We start from the raw sequence: 20,728 nt of genomic DNA, 5'->3' as shown, positions 1-20,728 counted from the left end.
GCTCTTACCGGAGGCTTCCGTGAGATCCGTAAAGCACGGATCGGTAAAGCACAAGATGTTGACGTCTCTTACTTCTTGTTGGAATCGGACCCTCGCTCTCAGAACGTCCATCCTCCCCTCCAACGAACGTGCATTCGCCAGAAAGATTGATGGAATTGCCCGGCGGTAAGCAGATCTTTTTAACCTCAGTCTGATTCCTCCTCTCTTCCCTCTGTGTTTCTTCTTGCCGACTCCTTTGTCCTTGTCCCGCCTGATCTCCGGTGGCCAATCTAGGCATAACGTGTCTATAAACTCCTCTTTGAGTCCGGAGTTTAGGTCAATAAGTGACTGGCGTCGTATGACGTCCCCGCCAGTGATGTTTCCATAAAAAAAGTAGTAAAAACAAACATAATAACTAAAAGTGTGCACAATCGTTGCTGAGCGAAAACGACGGCGACTAACCTGAGTCGCGCCATTTTAAGGAGATGTCACTGTTCAGCTTGAGGGAGGTGCCTTTGTAATCTGTCATCGTTCTGAGGCCCTGCCACATAGCTCTAGAGTCAGCCTGTTCATATTGGAGTTCAATTTTATCCCTGTATCGCCTTTTTGCTTCTATTACTACTCTCCTGACGTTGTATCTCGCCACCTTGTGGTCATTCATGTTGCCTGCCACAAGCCCGGCGTTGTATGCTGAGGTGCGCGGTTTCAGAGCCTCACGGACGGATTTGTCTACCCAGGGCTTTTGGTTTGGGTAAACTCTAATCTACAGTATATATGTACATATCCTACTCTTACTAGTTATGCTGCTGGTCAGTAGTAGTCATACTGTCTCTATTTATATAATACAACTCTGTACATACATCGGATTAACACTACACTCAGTAGTAATTTTTTTTTATATTTTGTACCCAGTTGTACCACCTGTACATTGTATATTGCTGTTGCACTTTACTGCTACATTTGCACTCTTCATTGTACTGTATTTGTGCTGTGTATAATGACAATACATTTGAAGCTAATCGAATCTAATCTTTTTTGTGTTTTGTTTTTGCTATGTGATTGTTGTGTGATGTTTCTTCCCTCGGCTCATTCCTCTAGTCTATAGGCATCAACTAAAGGGACTCTTGATGACCTGATGGTATTCTGCACAAAGACTATAACTATGTGGACTGAATGTCTATTATAGATATATATTCTCAGTGTCTGATTTGATATGTCTATGTCTAACACTGGTAGGAGACACGAAGGAGTGACTGGTTGTCTTTTTTTTTTTTTTTTTTTTTGGGAGGGGGGAGGGTATATATTTTAAAATGTCACTGTAATGTCTTGATTTTGTCTGTCCTGTCTGCTTTGTTTGTCTGTTGAAACACTGAATAAAAATAATATCAAGAATCTAATCTAATCAAATCTAATCTAATCTAATCTAATCTAATCTAATCGAATCTAATCTAATCTAATCTAATCCAATCCAATCTAATCTAATCTAAATAACAATCTGAATAGTCACAGTAATGCCTCCAAGAGGAGTTAACCATAAAACACATTTTTGAGTGCAGAGGTGAAGTGACCCCTAAAATCAGAGGGGTGTCAATGAATGACAGTGAGTTAATTGGAGGAGGAGCTTTAGACTTAAAATCATTACTATTTAATTTGATAATCAATGAGAGCGGGACATTTAGATTACAAATAATTACTATTTCACTTGATAATCAATGAGAGGGGGAGCTTTAGACTTCAAATCATTACTATTTCACTTGATAATTAATGAGAGGGTGAGCTTTAGACTTCAAATCATTATTATTTCACTTGATAATCAGTACTTAGCACTTTGTTATATAGAGTGAAGTGAACACTTGAATTATTTTGTAAGGTGAACTTGGCCCCTCCTCTCCCTGGATGTTATAGGTGTTGTTCTATTCTCCCCTAGTCGAGGTCTGAAGCCGCCGTGTCAAATCGACTGCATTAAAACATGGTTGCATTAGTGCTTTTACAAGTGCTATAATCTTTGTAAGTGCTATACAACTTATGCCTCACATTCACCCTGTCACTCACACACACACACGCACGCACGCACGCACGCACGCACGCACGCACGCACGCACACACACACACACACACACACACACACACACACACACACACACACACACACACACACACACACCGCTCTACCTTCTGAGCCACTACCATCCCGTCTCAAGTCACGCTGTATATTGTACGTGTCAGTGCAAGTACATGATTTTGATTGATTTGATTGATTCTTTTATCTTCGTGTCATGCACACAAAGTGACCGACCCTGGGTCACACTAAAAATACTGTTGCAGTGTTCCATTATTACATTACACATTACATTTCATTACCTGAATACAGATCACAGCTCGGCCTTAAACACAGTATTCTGTCTTCTCTCCCGAGCTTGGCAAATAAAATCTGCTCCAAAAATGTTCCCTTCCTGAAGCACAACTCAAGTTGTTCATATTCATCCCGCGTAAAAAAAATTATCTACATAAATGGAGGACATTTTTACTAAAAAGTACTTCCCTTACATCCCCGTAAACAGGAGAGTAAAGCAAAAAGTGAACCTCATTCTCAATTTCACCTCTAAGTCACAATTGTTTAAACTTGCATATGACATCTTTGTGGAGTTACCAGACACCATACGCCATTTGGTTGCAGCTTTTATCCAAAGTTTTAAGTTTTGTTTTATTTGTCACACATAAGGTACATGTACATGTACATAAGTGCTTAACAATCATGCTTATATTACGTGGCCTCTGTTGCCTTGCTCTACTATTTGAGCTACACAGGTTATGGAGCCCCTAACCCTGGCAGTGTTAGTGCCACGCCCTACCCACTGAGCTACACACGACCACTATGTGCGACACACACACACACACACGCACACACACACGCACGCACGCACGCACACACGCACGCACGCACGCACGCACGCACGCACGCACGCACGCACGCACGCACGCACGCACGCACACACACACACACACACACACACACACACACACACACACACACACACACACACACACACACACACACACACACACACTACAATCCCCTCTCCCCCCACTAATCACTCGTGCCTAGCTAGATCAGACATATTTGAGATTCTCTCTGCATTCTTGGTGTTTTCATCTGCCCCGCACTGTTTCAAGGCCCAACTTGAGCCTAACGAGAGCCAGCCGCTCATAAAGTCACTCTGGCCTGTGTGATAAAATGCTTTAAGTGTTCGAGAGGCCCGATGATAGCCATCCGTGGAAAATATGAAAGCATACAGGGGAAAGTGACTGGAGATGGACCAAGAGCTGCGATACACTCTGTCCCCACATATCAGCTTTTAAAAGATCTGGGGTGGTGAGATCAGTGGAACAACTCCTCCTCCTAGATGTATCTTCTTTCTTATTTCCTTTTCCCCTATATCTTCTCCTTTCTCCTCCCTTCTCCTCCCTTGTGTTCTCTTCTCTACGTCTCTCTCATCCATTCCTATCCTCTCCCGTCCGCATGTATATTTTCCCTAACAGAGTTGCACTTCCGTGTTCGGTTTGCACAATCTGATTGGCCACTGACGTTTTTTTCAGCGCCAATCGCGTTACTCCTAACAAACTGGTTAAGCTTGGCGACTCTTTCGAAGTTGCTCTCTTTCGAAGTTGGTTAAGGTTAGGGTTAAGGTTAGGGTTAGGGTTAGGGTTAGTTGGTTACGGTTAGGGTTAAAGTTAGGGTTAGGGTTAGTTGGTTAAGGTTAGGGTAAAGGTTAGGGTTAGGGTTAGTTGGTTAAGGTTAGGGTTAAGGTTAGGGTTAGGGTTAGGGTTAGTTGGTTAAGGTTAGGGTTAGGGTAACAGCCTGCTGGCGTGATTGTTAGGAGTAACGCGATTGGCGCTGAAAAAAACGTCAGTGGCCAATCAGATTGCGCAAACCGAACGCGGAAGTGCAACTCCGTTAGGGAAAATATACACGCCTCCCGTCCTCATCCTCTCCTCCCTCCAGGGGGGAAGTCTCATTTCAAGAGCAATTCCTGAGAAGGACACTAGATTTTGGTGTGTTTTTGCTGTGCTGTCTTCCTCATAATCATAATCTACCTTACTCTGTGTTGGAACTCGTCCTGCAGTGCTGAGCCCTCGATGTCTAAATTATGGTAAAAAGTACGACATAAGTGGAGACAACAGACCATATATGAGTTGCTTAAAGCAATCAATAACTTACAGGCTGGTGATAAAGAAGTCGACACCCCAGCAACAGGCGCACTCAAATGGTTTCATTAAAAAAATTCATCAATAAATTGCCGGGCAATAGAGAAGTCGCCACTCCATCAAGAAATGTACTTACATATTTTTTATTGATCAAGATGAATAGGTCTCCCAACAGCACTTACAAGCCTGAAGACCAACACTTCACAAAAAGGCACTGGTCTTATGTATCATAGGCTATGACAAAATGTGCAATATCAACGTCATCATGGCAGGTGAAGAAATGGCCAAGTTTACAGTGGGTCCAGTTTCTCCCCCATTAACATGCGCACACATGCACATCAACAGAAATAACGTTATCTCCTAACCAGAAAATAGGGATAATGGTCAATAGCATGCTTGCCCCCCAAAATACACAACCTGAGTGAGAATCGTATTACAAAGCTTACAGGTGGGAAAATATACCTGTACAGATCTCCACCATAGGCTACTACATATACTCACCCAGTATTTGCAGACACATCCACATTAGCAGACTAGGTAGTCAGAAACAGTGACATCCTGCCGCCTCCAGCCTGATCCAAGAAAAACTACGAACCAACACTTTTCTCTCTTTAGACGTCCTAGCATACTCAACTCAGACAAACTTAAAAACTCAACATGAAACTCGATGGCTCTCAGTTCAGTTTAGTCTAGGGTGACCAAACATCCTCTTTTGGGTTTCATAGTTGTTACGAAGGATCAGATTAAACCGAATATATATATTTATTTATTGATATATATTGCATAGTATTTGTATATCGTTTGATATCCCTTGTATATTCCTTGTACATATACACGGAATATCCCTTTAGCCCAGACCATAATATTCCATTCTCCTATTGGACAGCGGTCCACCGGCGCCAGGGACCGGCCTCCGGAGCCAGGTTCAAAGTCACCGTCAAGATGTGTCTGGACATGCCCGGCCTTGCCCAGGGATACGCGACAGAAATGAGATTGGAACTAGTTTGTTCACCGTGCGTATAAATACGGCGCAGGTGAATGTAGAAGCCCCTTACCTCCTTACCCTTCATCCTTAGTATGTTACCAATAAGTTGAAGCCTCACCCATGATACAACGTGCGGTGAAGTATGGCCTGTTTGGCCTCAGAATAGAGCATCGAGACCGCGTGCGAATTAATAACTGAATTGTCAGAGTTTGGCGCTATACCGTCGAGTGCGACATATTTCTATTGAGTCTTTGATAGTCTGTTTGTGTATAGTGTGTCGTATTAGCTAGAGTTCTTATCCAGGCTGGGCCGACCGCATGGCGCTTTCACCCGAGGAGACCTAGACGAGAGCCGCATGGACATGTACACTGGATTAATCTACCCGACGACTACATAGCCCTTTGCAGCTGGAATATATTTGCTTTGGTCCTGTGATTTATGGAGCGGATAATCGCCGACGCCTGCACGTGTTGGATTTACCCCGAGAGGAGTCAAGTCGAGTCGGCGCCCAGAGAGCCTGAGGCCGACTAGCTTTCTTCCCTGTGGAGCTACAGTCTACAAGAGAACCAAGCTGTATTCGTCTGTGGATCAAGAGGCTACTGCACCGGCTTCTGTACCTGAAGTCTCCCTAGTCATCGTTGACCAGACGTCCTACTACCGACAGATCTTCTACCCCCCCTGCTGGCTTACAACCAGTTGGAACCCCTTCCAGTATCTTCCGATATATTACTAGTGCACCATAGATATAATTCCCTAAGATTCAGGTTGTATAATTACCTCCTGCGTAACCAGAGAATGGACATTCGTTATTGATTTGCCTACGCATATTCCTTTGCCTTACAAGTGCATTCAAAGAATAATGTAAAGTATCCTATGTACCTTTTGCTCCATTAAATACTTGATTAATACCTTTGACTGGAACCGATTTCATTGTGGGAAGTGTTCATCATATTCATATATCGTGTACTGTATGGCCAGTAATTAAAGTACATAAAGCGGTAGTGGTTTAATGATACCATACTTATCAATACAGTCAGGGAATTGTACCCTCAGTTACAATTGGTCCTTCGAGCCGGATGGTAACTAGTGTAATATTAATATAGTGGTATTAATATTGACATGGCCTATGATGAACACTCCACAAAACGGTTCTCCTAAAGTAGATCGCCCGCAGCGTAGACGGCAGACACCTCAGTACTTAGAGGATTACGTTGCCAGTATACTACCTAGCCTTCTACAGACGGTAAACGCGGAAAAAGTAGATAGTAAAATTATGTCCGACCCTATTGCCCAGGCTACCCCGCCAATAGAGGCCCTAGTGGGTTCTAATGTAACTGACCAAGCTCACGGTAGGGACCAGGAGGGACCTGACACGACTTTACCCCCCGCCAAGACCGAAGAAGTAGTCCCCGGAGAGCTCCAGGATAAAGACAGCTCTCCAGGGATGGAACTTTACCCGCTACAAGAAGAAGAGACCCCGGAGATGGATCTCCAGGACTCGCCACAGGAGAACAGATCTCCAACGAGTACTGCCAGGAGCGGATCACCTCAACCAGCGTCTTCCCCCAGCGGGGCGGACAAGATGCTGGCACAGGCATTCCTCGCCAGCCTAGCAGCCTCTACAGAGCGCGATCGACTCCAAGCACAGATGCTTAGCGAGCGCGAACATTCTTCCATGGAAAGAGAACGTCTTCAAGCGCAGCAACGGAGCGACGAAGATCGTATACGTCTAGAGATTAGACGCCTTCAGACGGAAGAGAATATGGTAAGAGACCGGGCCGAAGCAGAACGCGCCGCCGCCGAAGCAGAGCACGCCGCCGCCGAAGCCCAGCGCGCCGCTGCCGGTGCCCAAAGAGAAGCAGAGCGCGCCGCCGCCGAAGCCCAGCGCGCCGCTGCCGGTGCCCAAAGAGAAGCAGAGCGCGACATCGCTCTCACCAAGCGCAAAGCCGAGCGCGACCGATTACAAGCGCAGATAATGGAGCAGCTGATCGCCAGGGCGACACCCCCTCCCTCCGCACGGGGTTCCAGGGCCTCGTCAAGACACGGGTCAAGGGCACCCTCCCCTACCCGATCAAACGACCCTGAGCCCGACCACCAGAGAGAGCCTATACCCCCCTCCGAACTCCTTCCCCGACCGGTCCACGCGAGGACCAGCTACAAGGAAGAAACGGTCTACACCGCGGAGAGGCTAAATAGACGACTACAGGATCTAGAGGACCTGCCAGAGCAAGAAGAAGAGGGAGAGGAGGAGAGTCAAGCCCGACAGCAGCACAGAACTCCACAGGACCAGGAGGTCCAGTACAGCCCAGGCTCTACCCCCGCGGCTCTGCGCTACAGACCCCCGACTCAATTCACGGGTGAGCTTGACGCACGACCAGCCCCGAGGAATAGCACCTGGATACGCGGGCCATGGTACCCAGCAGGTACCAGCCCACCAAGAGGCGTAAGAGGAGACTCGCCTAGGAGGCCTCTCTTCCAACGCTCACCGATGTGCCAGCCATCCATGGCATCATACATTGGCACACCGACGTTTCCGGACTTCACCCACGAGAACAGAGCACAGTACACCGAGCTACGAATGTGCTTAGAGACAATGATGTCCGATGTAGCAGACGAACCGTACAAGTATGCTATCCTACTGAAGCACCTCAAGGTGCCCCGAGCGCACAATATAGCGCTGGCCTATGCCACCTCTACTACCCCATACACAGCGGCTCTAGCAGCACTCGACCAAAGATATGGACGTATATGGGATTACGTAATACAAGAGATAAGGCATATCGACCGCCTACCCCCAGCCACAGACAATCGCTCACTAGATGACCTGTCTATCAAGGTACAATCCCTGGTAGGGATGCTGGGGGCGCAAAGAGAAAAGGGTATGCACGAACTGTACGCAAACTCTAATGTCGAGAGGATTTTAGAGAAGCTTCCGCCCGCCCGACAAGAGCGCTTCAGGCGGCAAAGAGACCACCGTGATCCTAACGGTCCCGAGCCATCCCTCCTAGACCTAGCCGACTTCCTGGCGAGAGAAGTCAACAGCCTACGGTTGGATACGTTCATGCGGAGCACCCCAAGCTCCAGAGAGGGACCTAGGAGAGCAAACGATGGCCGAAGATTGGTGACCGTCATGCACCAATCAGAATCAGTACCGAGCAGCAAGAACCACAGTACCCCCTCGATGAAAGAGAAGTGGAAGATGGTGTGCCCATACTGCGAGAAAGAACACTGGTTGTCACAATGTGACACGTTCAAGAAGATGACCGCCGACGAGGTGGGTCAATGGATAAAGTCCAACCGACGCTGTTACCGATGTGCGCGCAGTCACATGGCAGCCGACTGCCGCTTAAAGAAGAGGTGTAGTCGGTGTGACGGAGCCCACCTAGATGTCCTACACGACAGTAACAGAAGAAAGCCTGCACCCTCAAGCAGCACAAAGGCAAGTGTTATGTACATTGACCCCGCCAGCAGCGGGGGCGCCCGAGTGCTCTTAAAGGTGGTCCGCGTAACACTGAGTTACCAAGACAAGGTCATGGACACGTACGCCGTCCTTGACGACGGGTCAGAGAAGACCCTTCTCCTCGCGTCCGCTGCGGCCCAGCTGGGGCTGCGGGGGAGCGAAAACCAGATGACGATTCGGACAATAAGAAGAGATCTAAAGACGATAAAGGGCGAGAATGTCTCCTTCACTATCGCAGCAAGCGGGCAGCCAGAGAGACGGTATAGGATTACTAATGCTTTCACCAGCCAAGAAATAGGCCTGTCGCAGTACACCTACCCCATCGCCAAGCTGATGGATAAATATGTGCACCTGCGTCAACTACCTATCCCGCTCATAGACGGTGCCACCCCGACCCTGCTGATAGGCTCCGACCATGCAGACCTCATAGTCCCGATAGACCGGGTCCACACAGGGCCCAGAGGCTGTCCTGCAGCAGTCGAGACCCGCCTAGGATGGACATTACAAGGCCCCCTCGCTAAGTCTCTTAACCGAACCGCAGCCACTAGCTGCCTCCACTCCAGAGTGACAGAAGAAGACACCACCCTCCTACAGCATGTCGAGAGGCTATGGACACTAGAGACAATGCCCTTTAAGAACGAAAAGAAAGACATTCGTTCCAAGGAAGACATTTACGCTATAGCACTCCTCGAGCAGGGGACAAAGAGAGTCAAAGTCAACGGAGTGATGAGATACGCAACTCCACTCCTGAGGCGAGAGGGTATGCCCACCTTCCACGCCCCAAAAGAAGCGACGGAGCGGTATCTATTGAACACAGAGCGGCGCCTAGCCAGAGACCCCGCTCAAGAGACGGTGTACCGCGCTGAGATTAACAAGCTAATCACAGCGGGACACATAAAGAAAATTGACATTAAAGAGGCCGATCAGACGACCGAATCATGGTACGTGCCGCACCACAAAGTCCACCACAACGGCAAGGATCGTATTGTGTTCAACTGCAGCTACCAGATCGGATCACAAAATCTGAATAAAGAGCTCTTGCCCGGCCCAACACTCGGCCCCTCCCTACTAGGCGTGTTACTACGTTTCCGCCAGGACAAGGTGGCCATCAGCGGCGACATCAAAGGGATGTTCCTGCAGGTGAGACTAGTGGAGGAGGACAAGCCCCTGCTGCGGTTCCTATGGAGAGAGAGGATCGGAGATGAGCAACCAGCCATCTATCAATGGGAAGTCCTCCCTTTCGGAACCACATGCAGCCCATGCTGTGCTACGTTTGCACTGCAAAAACACGTCGCAGAGGACCCAGCAGCTGATGAAGAGGTCCAAAAAAGTGTAGAAAATAGTTTCTACGTGGACAACTGTCTGCAAAGCGTCTCGACGCCAGAAGAAGCCGAGGCCCTTCTACTCAAGCTCCGCGCCTCCCTGATCAAAGGCGGCTTTGATCTCAGGCAGTGGGCCAGCAGCGACCCGCAAGTATTGCGCAGCCTCTCCCCCGAGGACAAGGCAGCAAGCAGCGAGACCTGGATGGCGACCATCCCAGGAGAAGCCCAAGAAATGACATTAGGACTAGTCTGGCGCTTCAAAACAGACTCGCTCCATTATAAACACACACCCCTGACCAAGGAGCAGGGAAGGTCGACTGCACTACCGACCACCAGACGGAGTGTATACAGAACACTCGCCAGACAATATGACCCGTTGGGATGTATTCTACCTTACACCACCAGGGCAAAGATGATTGTAAGAGCGTTATGGGACAAGGACCAGGGCTGGGACGACCCCATACCCGAACACCTTGCATCCACATGGAGAGAGTGGGAGACGGAACTCAGCTCACTCCCAGGTGTTAACATACGCCGCAGCTACTTCCCACCCACAGTGAGGCCGGAGACGTGCCAGATGGACCTGCACGTTTTCAGCGACGCCTCCGAAGTAGCCTACGGTTCGGTGGCCTACTTGCGTGCCCGAGAGGAGGGAGGAGAAATACATACTGCTTTCATCCTGGCTCGCTCAAGAATAGCCCCACGAAAGCAACAATCTATCCCGCGTCTAGAGCTCTGCGCAGCCCTAGCAGGAGCGCAACTCGCCACGTTAATCCAACGTGAACTCACCATTCCGGTGCAAAGAACAATCTTGTGGTCATACTCCACGACAGTACTCACATGGATCCGGTCTGATTCGTGCAGATACAAGGTCTTCGTGGGAGTCAGAGTCACAGAGATTCAAGATTTAACAGAAGTAGCAAGCTGGAGGTATGTGGACACGAAACACAACCCAGCTGACATCATCACCCGGGGAATGTCCCTGGATGACCTCACCCGTCACAACCTATACAGTGACGGGCCAGAGTTCCTCAAGCTCCCGGAAGAAGAGTGGCCTACACCCACCCCACGGGAAGCGAGTAAAGAGGAGGCAGAAAACAAGAAATCTATGTTCTGTGGATTGAACACACTCGTCTCCACAGACCCCGACATAGACGATTGCCTCACCCTAGAGAGTGCGCAGCTAAAGACATTCCTGTGGCACCACCCAGAGGTTCAGCTCACTACTGACATTACTGCAGCTGACTACGAAGAAGCGGAACTTCTTCTACTACAACGAGCCCAGAGAGACTTGTTCCCCGATGAGCTAGACTGTCTACAGGGAGCAAAGCCCGTCCCATCAGACAGCAGACTGCTCCACCTAGCCCCCGAGAGCGACGCCCATGGTCTCATCAGAGTGGGTGGTCGTCTGCGGAGAGCCCCAGACTTACCGGATGACGTCAAGTACCCGATAGTCTTAAACAGCCGACACAAGGTCACAGAGCTGATCATAAAGAAATACGACGAGGATGTGCATCACGCCGGGGCAGAGAGAGTCTTCGCGGAGATCAGACGTCGTTATTGGATACTGCAAGGGAGAGAAGCAGTGCGGCGCTTCCAGCGAACCTGTCTAGACTGTCGTAAGTGGCGAGCGCAGCCCAGTATACCCCGGATGGCTGACCTACCTCCCTGTCGCCTCCGACTCGGCGACAAGCCCTTTCACTCCACCGGTATGGACTGTTTCGGCCCGCTGTATATAAAGAAAGGAAGAGGCACCGAGAAGCGGTGGGGTATTGTATTCAAATGCATGACCACCCGAGCGATACATATAGAACTCCTTCCAACCATGAGCACAGACTCATTCCTTATGGCCTTCCGAAGATTCACATCGCGGAAAGGCAAACCGTCTATATTGTTGTCTGATCACGGGACAAACTTCAAAGGCGGAGAAAGAGAGCTGAGAGAGAGCTTCCAAGCTATGGGCCCAGAACTTAAGACCCACCTCGCTCCATACCAGATTGACTTCCAGTTTAATCCCCCGAACGCACCTCACTTCGGTGGAACTTGGGAAAGAGAAGTACGTTCTATAAAGACAGCCCTGTACGCCGTGCTTGGGGCCCAGACCGTGGCGGAAGAAGTCCTAATGACAGTCCTCACGGAGATCGAGGGAGTATTGAACTCAAAGCCCCTCGGTTACGTCTCAAGTGATGTAGCAGATGTCGACCCAGTCACCCCCAACACACTCTTGAAGGGGCGGCTGGACCCCGCGCTACCACAGACAATGTACAGGCCTGAAGAAGCGAACGGCCGAAGAATGTGGAGGTACAGTCAAGTACTGGCTGACAAGTTTTGGAACAGCTTCCTACTCCACTACCTACCGTCTCTACAGACCCGCCAGAAATGGGTGAAAGAGAGAGACAATTTGACAGAAGGAACAGTCGTCATGATTATCGACCAGTCACTACCCCGAGCTATGTGGCCGGCCGGCCGCGTAAGCAAAGTGATCACCGGTGCCGACGGAAAGGTCCGAGCAGCCGAAGTGCTCGTCCAAGGGCGGACCTACACCCGACCCGTGGCGAGGCTAATAGAACTGCCAAGGCTCCCCGATACCATCGATGACGACCATGACCCCATGACTTTGTGAACTGACCGATCCCTCACAGCAGACATTGAGTAGTGGACAGTGCGGTTAATCTGTCTCTGCTTAGCTAATTAGGTGGGACTAATTAGGGGGCGGCTGTTACGAAGGATCAGATTAAACCGAATATATATATTTATTTATTGATATATATTGCATAGTATTTGTATATCGTTTGATATCCCTTGTATATTCCTTGTACATATACACGGAATATCCCTTTAGCCCAGACCATAATATTCCATTCTCCTATTGGACAGCGGTCCACCGGCGCCAGGGACCGGCCTCCGGAGCCAGGTTCAAAGTCACCGTCAAGATGTGTCTGGCCATGCCCGGCCTTGCCCAGGGATACGCGACAGAAATGAGATTGGAACTAGTTTGTTCACCGTGCGTATAAATACGGCGCAGGTGAATGTAGAAGCCCCTTACCTCCTTACCCTTCATCCTTAGTATGTTACCGATAAGTTGAAGCCTCACCCACGATACAACGTGCGGTGAAGTATGGCCTGTTTGGCCTCAGAATAGAGCATCGAGACCGCGTGCGAATTAATAACTGAATTGTCAGAGTTTGGCGCTATACCGTCGAGTGCGACATATTTCTATTGAGTCTTTGATAGTCTGTTTGTGTATAGTGTGTCGTGCGGTTGGAATTCTGCAGTGACCAGCGTCTCCAACGCTTTCTCGTATTAGCTAGAGTTCTTATCCAGGCTGGGCCGACCGCATGGCGCTTTCACCCGAGTAGACCTAGACGAGAGCCGTATGGACATGTACACTGGATTAATCTACCCGACGACTACATAGCCCTTTGCGGCTGGAATATATTTGCTTTGGTCCTGGATTTTTTTTACTCTGTTGTGTGTGTGATGTAATCCCAAAGAAGCTAAGCTACTATGCTCATTCACACACAAGTTCAACAGAGGAAGCAGACAGATCAGACTGCAGCTCACAATCACAAAGATAACTTTTGAACAATAGATACTATTTCTAATCTGTCAGCTGTTCTATATTTCCAACAAGATTGTCTACATTCCATACACTAACATTTTTCTAATCCCAAGTAAGGAAAGTTCATTTTTGTCTTCAAGTTTAATTTCAACAAGTTCAAGTGCAACTACATATGAAGAATAATAACAATAACAATCATTGGAAAGCCCTAGTTGTTAGCTTAAAAATGGTACCAAATATGAGGTACTTTGAAATACCCAGTAACTAATAATCTATCACAAACCGATGCAAGTTCATGTTCAGGGACTTTCAAAATGGGCCTGCAGGAGTAGGAAGGATAAACATAGGTAATAAATATGTTATGTTCACCACTAATGACAAGTTTTGCCAATGTGAGGCTCTGAAAGCGTGCACCTCAGCATACAACGCCGGGCTTGTGACAGGCAACATGAATGAACACAAGGCGGCAAGATACAACATAAGGAGGACAGTAATAGAGGCAAAACGGCGCTACAGGGATAAAGTTGAACTTCAGTATGAACAGGCAGACTCTAGAGGTATGTGGCAGGGCCTCAGAATGATGACAGACTATAAAGGCACCTCCCTCAAGCTGAACAGTGACATCTCATTGGCAAATGATCTCAATACCTTCTATGCGAGGTTTGAGGCTGTGAATAACAACACCAGCCTACAAACCACTGCAATGGAGGGGGGGGGGGCACTGCCGATGGAGACTCAGTGTTCAGGATAACAGAACATGAGGTGAGGAGGACTTTAAGAAAGTGAATATCAGGAAGGCAGCAGGACCGGACGGTATCCCCGGCCGCGTCCTAAAAGTCTGTGCCGACCAACTGGCCCTGGTATTCACTGACATATTTAACTTGTCCTTAGAACAGGCTGTCATCCCCACCTGTCTGAAGAAGTCCAACATTATCCCTGTACCCAAAAAATCCAAGCCCGCTTGCCTCAACGACTACCGCCCTGTAGCTCTCACCTCCATAGCCATGAAGTGCTTTGAGAAGCTAGTGAAGGGCTACATCTGTTCCTCCCTCCCCATCAACCTGGACCCCCTCCAATTTGCATATCGCCCAAACAGGTCCACAGAGGACGCCATAGCCCATGTCCTGCACACAGCAGCATCACACCTGGACAAGAGGCAGGGGAACTATGTGAGAATGCTATTCATCAACTATAGCTCAGCATTCAATTCTCCACTTGCACAACCTGAAAGTAGGCACTTCCGGCTGACTTCCGGTTGCGAATGGTACTTCCTGTCCCATCCAAATACATTGTTTTTAGCTACTTTTCTCCCGTTATTTAAACAACTTTGTCGTCACAGAGAGGCAATGAAACGTTTGTATTATTATAGTATAGAATGTATTTAATAAGCAAACGTTTGTCAGCAGGGTTTTTGGGCTGTATTTCATGTAAAAACGTTTACTGTTAGTTTACTTGCTCACGCTAATTAAGGCTAATGCTGGCTAACAGAAGCTAGCGCAAGAAACGACGCCGCAAAGTATTGTTTATAGTGCATTTCTTGCCACCTTATAGCATTTGTACATTTGTATGACAGTCTATAATGCTCCCGTGAGGTTTTTCCGGACGTTTTGGTAATGATTTTCACTATAAAATCATATTTCTAAATGACAGGAAGTTGATAAACTGGCCGGAATAGCTTTGAGCTAACGATCTTTGCCGATGCATTCCATTCTAAACGTAACGTTAGTTGTTCAAAACATTACCAGTCTATATAATTTGTTCCTCAACGTTATATAGACAGGTAATGTTTTGTAAACTAACTGCAGCCTGCTACAGTTAGAAGCTAACGTTAGCCAGCAAGCTGCAGCCTGGTACAGTTAGAAGCTAACGTTAGCCAGCAAGCTGCAGCCTGCTACAGTTAGAAGCGAATGTTGAGGAACAAATTATATAGACAGGTAATGTTTTGAACAACTAACGTTACGTTTAAAGAATGGAATGCATCGGCAAAGATTGTTAGCTCAAAGCTATTCCGGCCAGTTTTCTTTTTTTTTAAACTTTATTTTTTAGCGTTTATCGCTTTTCTGGTCAAGCATGACCGACAGTTGTAGGGTGAAACGGGAGAGAGAGCAGGGGGAGACATTCGGCAAATGACGGCGAGTCCGGGAATCGAACTCGGAGTCAACCAGATCCGTGACGCAGCACGGAGTCCCGCGACGCAGCGCGGTAATATGGTGTGCTACTGGAGCACCCCCCCGGCCAGTTTTCATCAACTTCCTGTCATTTAGAAATATGATTTTATAGTGAAAATCATTACCAAAACGTCCGGAAAAACCTCACGGGAGCATTATAGACTGTCATACAAATGTACAAATGCTATAAGGTGGCAAAAAATGCACTATAAACAATACTTTGCGGTGTCGTTTCTTGCGTTAGCTTCTGTTAGCCAGCATTAGCCTTAATTAGCGTGAGCAAGTAAACTAACAGTAAACGTTTTTACATGAAATACAGCCCAAAAACCCTGCTGACAAACGTTTGCTTATTAAATACATTCTATACTATAATAATACAAACGTTTCATTGCCTCTCTGTGACGACAAAGTTGTTTAAATAACGGGAGAAAAGTAGCTAAAAACAATGTATTTGGATGGGACAGGAAGTACCATTCGCAACCGGAAGTCAGCCGGAAGTGCCTACTTTCAGGTTGTGCAAGTGGAGAATACCATAGTCCCCTCCAAACTCATAGCCAAGCTCAGGGACCTGGGCTTGAACTATAACCTCTGCCAGTGGGTCTTGGACTTCCTGACGGGCAGACCCCAGGTGGTGAGAGCAGGCAACTGCACCTCCTCATCCATCACTCTCAACATATGGCCAAGAGAATAATAAAAGACTCTAGCCACTCAAACAACTGCCTCTTTGAACTTCTGCGGTCAGGCAAGCAATACCGAAGTCTCATGGTAAGCACAGAGAGACTCAGAAAGAGCTTCTATCCCCAGGCCATCAGGATGCTCAATCAATCAATCAATCAATCAATCAATCAATCAATCAATCAATCAATCAATCAATCAATCAGATTGATTTATATAGCACATTTAACATGACACGTGTCAAACAAAGTGCTGTACAGAGGGTAGATACACATAGATACATATTGACAACAACCACACTCCGTTTTATGGGAGGGCACACAGGCAAACACATAGGAAAACAGGGCATGAGTCAGTGAACGGGAAAGGCTAGTAGGTAGAAGTGGGTTTTGAGCCTAGATTTGAAGGCATCTATCGAGGGGCCAAGCCTAATGGAGGTGGGGATGCTGTTCCACAGTTCAGGGGTTGCGACAGCAAAGGCACGGCCCCCCCTGAGCTTGAGGTTAGACCTCTGGACTGTCAATGACAATTAACACTATGTAACAAACCATCAAACACACTCACAGCCACTTTAAATGGACAACTCACTGTAGCACCCACTTTAGACACTTTATATTTATAAATTATATTATTGGCAACTCATTGCACAAGCCTTGCACCTTACCCTACCACCACAAGGTGGCACCACAAGCTACCACATCCCATTTACCTCATCCCATTTATATTGTATTGTAAACACTCTGCATTGTATATTGCACCACAAGCTACCTCATCCCATTTACCTCATCCCATTTATATTGTATTGCAACTATTCTGCATTGTATAAAGTACATATGTATTTTGAACATTTCTGTCTTGTTTACACTTGTTTAAGTACTTGACTTTCTATTTTATACTTATTATACTTTTTATAATTATCTATTTTTACCTAGCACACTCTCAGGAGCAAAGCAGAAAGAAGCATTTCATACAAAAGTATCCTGTATTTCTGTATGACAACTAATAAAGAAACTTGAACTTGAACTTGAAATCCAAAACTGCATAGTGCACTTTTAAAAATAATTAGATTAGTATTTTTTTGAGGTTACTGTTTTATTATTTACATTGAAAAGATACAAAGAGATAATTAGTTAAAGCTGGATTTTCTACAGAAGAGGTATTATTTAGAACATTATTTCATATTTTTTTGTTATTTATTTTTTACTTGAAAAGAGAGCTATTATTTTGTTACAGGTTGATTTTTAAGTTATTCTTGTGCCATTGAGATTTTTTTCAGAGAGATAATTTTAGGCATAATAAAGCATGTTGATTGTTGAGTAGCTTTGGTTTGGTGTGTCTTTGGTTATAGAGAGATATTATTGTGTTATATAAAATAATATAAATAATAATTGTCTATCAATACAGAGGAGGCATACTTTAAATATATTAAAACAATAAGGCATATTTGAGTAAACTTTGTGTATAATTAAGTATCTCGAGGCTGGGGCAAGCAGGTCCTCTTTTTTGGAAATCAAAATATGGTCACCCTAGTTTAGTCACTACAGCTAGCTAAGCAAGCAAGCTACTTCTCGCAAGCCTCGTATCGAGGGCTAATGTCTGTTTCCGGGATGGTAGACAGTGGACCAAACTACTGTGAGGCTAAATCTTTTGAAGCTTCACAACGCATTGTTTTGTGTCTATAATTAACACAATTGCTTTCAATTCATATTATTATTTTAAATTATATAGTTATGTTTACAATGATATATTGAGGGTGACAACTCTCTAGGGGGGATCCGGACTCCCATGTCCCCCCCATGATTTCTGCCCCTGACTCTCCCCTCCCCTCCCCTCCCCTCCCCTCCCCTTTTCTTTTCTTTTCTTTTCTTTTCTTTTCTTTTCTTTTCTTTTCTTTTCTTTTCTTTTCTTTTCTTTTCTTTTCTTTTCTTTTCTTTTCTTTTCTTTTCTTCTCTTTTCTTCTCTTCTCTTCTCTTCTCTTCTCTTCTCTTCTCTTCTCTTCTCTTCTCTTCTCTTCTCTTCTCTTCTCTTCTCTTCTCTTCTCTTCTCTTCTCTTCTCTTCTTTTCTCTTCTCTTCTCTTGTCTTCTCTCCTCTACTCCAGGTTTTCTTAATTTTCTACCTGGGTTGTGTGTGTGTGTGTGTGTGTGTGTGTGTGTGTGTGTGTGTGTGTGTGTGTGTGTGTGTGTGTGTGTGTGTGTGTGTGTGTGTGTGTGTGTGTGTGTGTGTGTGTGTGTGTGTGTGTGTGCGTGTGCGTGTGCGTGTGCGTGTGCATGTGCGTGTGTGTGTGTGTGTGTGTGTGTGTGTGTGTGTGTGTGTGTGTGTGTGTGTGCATATATGTGTCACATGTGTTTCCCACTGGAGATGGTTTTCATAGTCTGGATTTCATATAACTTATATTTCCCATCGAATGACACCAGCAAAGAAGCCAAAAGTAATCTTCTGTGTTACATATGGTGAGTTCTGTGCAACACAACCATTCTATTCACAATGACTTTGTGGGATGACCGTAAAGTGCCTCTTACAGACTCCAATATAACGTACTGTAGTAGCACTATGGTTTCTGCTCTACAGACACCAACAAAATCTATACTGGTACAACTCTAAAAATCAATACCCCACTATCCTACACTGTAATCATAGTAATCATAATAATCACAACTACCTATCTCATACTATAGTCTGCCCATATAACCATGTATGATAGCATGTAGAAGGGGGGCTATGTGATATTGCTTTTCATTGACTACAGTTCAGCTTCCAACACTATAGTCCCCACCAGACTGGCTGACAAGCTGATTGATCTGGGTCTGAACTCCATCCAGAGTGCCTGGATCCTGGGCCCTCATTTATCAATGGTGCGTATGCACAGATCTGTGCTTACCCCCTGCGTACGATCATTTCTAAGCAAAGTGTGGGACTTATCATTTTGAACGTGTGCTTGACTTTGTGCGTATATCTACGCAGAGCTCAGAGCATGCGTACCTGACACCCAGCGGTAGAATATGAAAACTACAACGCGGAAATAAGCTTCCGTGCATTAGTTTCAACACTGGCGTGTTCTGTATGACCCGTAATTCATTATAATTAATTGTAAAATAGTGACAGTAGTGTAATTATAACGGGCTCACGCGCGAACAAGAGGTTGGCCTGCTTGTTTGGCACGGGGGGGGGGGGGGCAGACGCAGAACACCCACCTCCAAACGCGATTAAATATTGTTTAAAATAAAAAGCAAAATACTAATATTTTGTGTGTCATGTTTCCGAATAAGATTGGTCACAACGAAATGCTTTCTACTTCAATTTGTTGGTTAGAATAGATGACCTCTGTTGAAACTTCACTGAGACTAACTGAGCTCCCACACAGACGTGATAATAATAATAATAATAATAATAATAATAATAATAATAATAATAATAATAATAATAATAATAATAATAATAATAATAATAATAATAATAATAATAATAATAATAATAATAATAATAATAATAATAATAATAATAATAATAATAATAATAGCTTCATTTTATATAGCGCCTTTCAAAAGACCCAAGGTCGCTTTACATAGGGGGGAAAATAACAAAGTAACAAACATAGTGGACAGAGTAACAGACACAACATAAATATGATGATGGGATTCAAGTTCACGTTTTTATTGATCACATGGGCCTATACATGGCGTAGGCTACATGGCAGTGAGATTCATTGTTCTTGTACTCTCGTATTATTGTTTTATATGCTATTGTCAAGAAGGAAGTACATTATTTTCAATCGTGGCTTTAATTCGTATAGCCGAGAAGCAGTCTCCTATCAGCTTCATCTCAGCCACAGCATAACTGAGACCGACTATGAAACAAATAAATAAATAAATAAATAAATAAATAAATAAATAGACTACTGTAAATAAAATAGCCTAGGATAGGCTATATCAGGGGTTCCCAACCTGTATTCCCCAGAGCCCCACGATTTCTTGGAGACATAGGAATATGATATGATATAAAGCTATACTGGTCCGTCAGCGAGGAGATAGCCCAGAGCGGATAGCCATTAAATGCCATTTGAGAATATAGGCTATTAAGGCAAAACGACGGCCTATAGCCTATACATATTATTTAATGTTTTCATAAGTGTAAAGATACAAGGACAACAGTTATATTAACGATCAAGTTAGTTTACTGTATGCAGGCTTCACAGGGCTGTGCCATGTGTTATTATATATGTGCAAGTTACTGTTGCATAATGGCTATGGCTGCTATTATATCTAATTTATATAGGCTACCTAATACCGACATCAAAATAGATTGTATGCCTCTACAAATCATATTAAACCATGCAGGTAGAAAATTTACGGAAAATCCGTCGCGATTTGGAA

This window comes from Notolepis coatsorum (genome assembly GCF_963971535.1).
Source record: "Notolepis coatsorum genome assembly, chromosome: 2".
NCBI lineage: Eukaryota > Metazoa > Chordata > Actinopteri > Aulopiformes > Paralepididae > Notolepis > Notolepis coatsorum.
The sequence above is the reverse complement of the archived record's forward strand: the minus strand, read 5'-3'. Positions refer to the sequence as shown.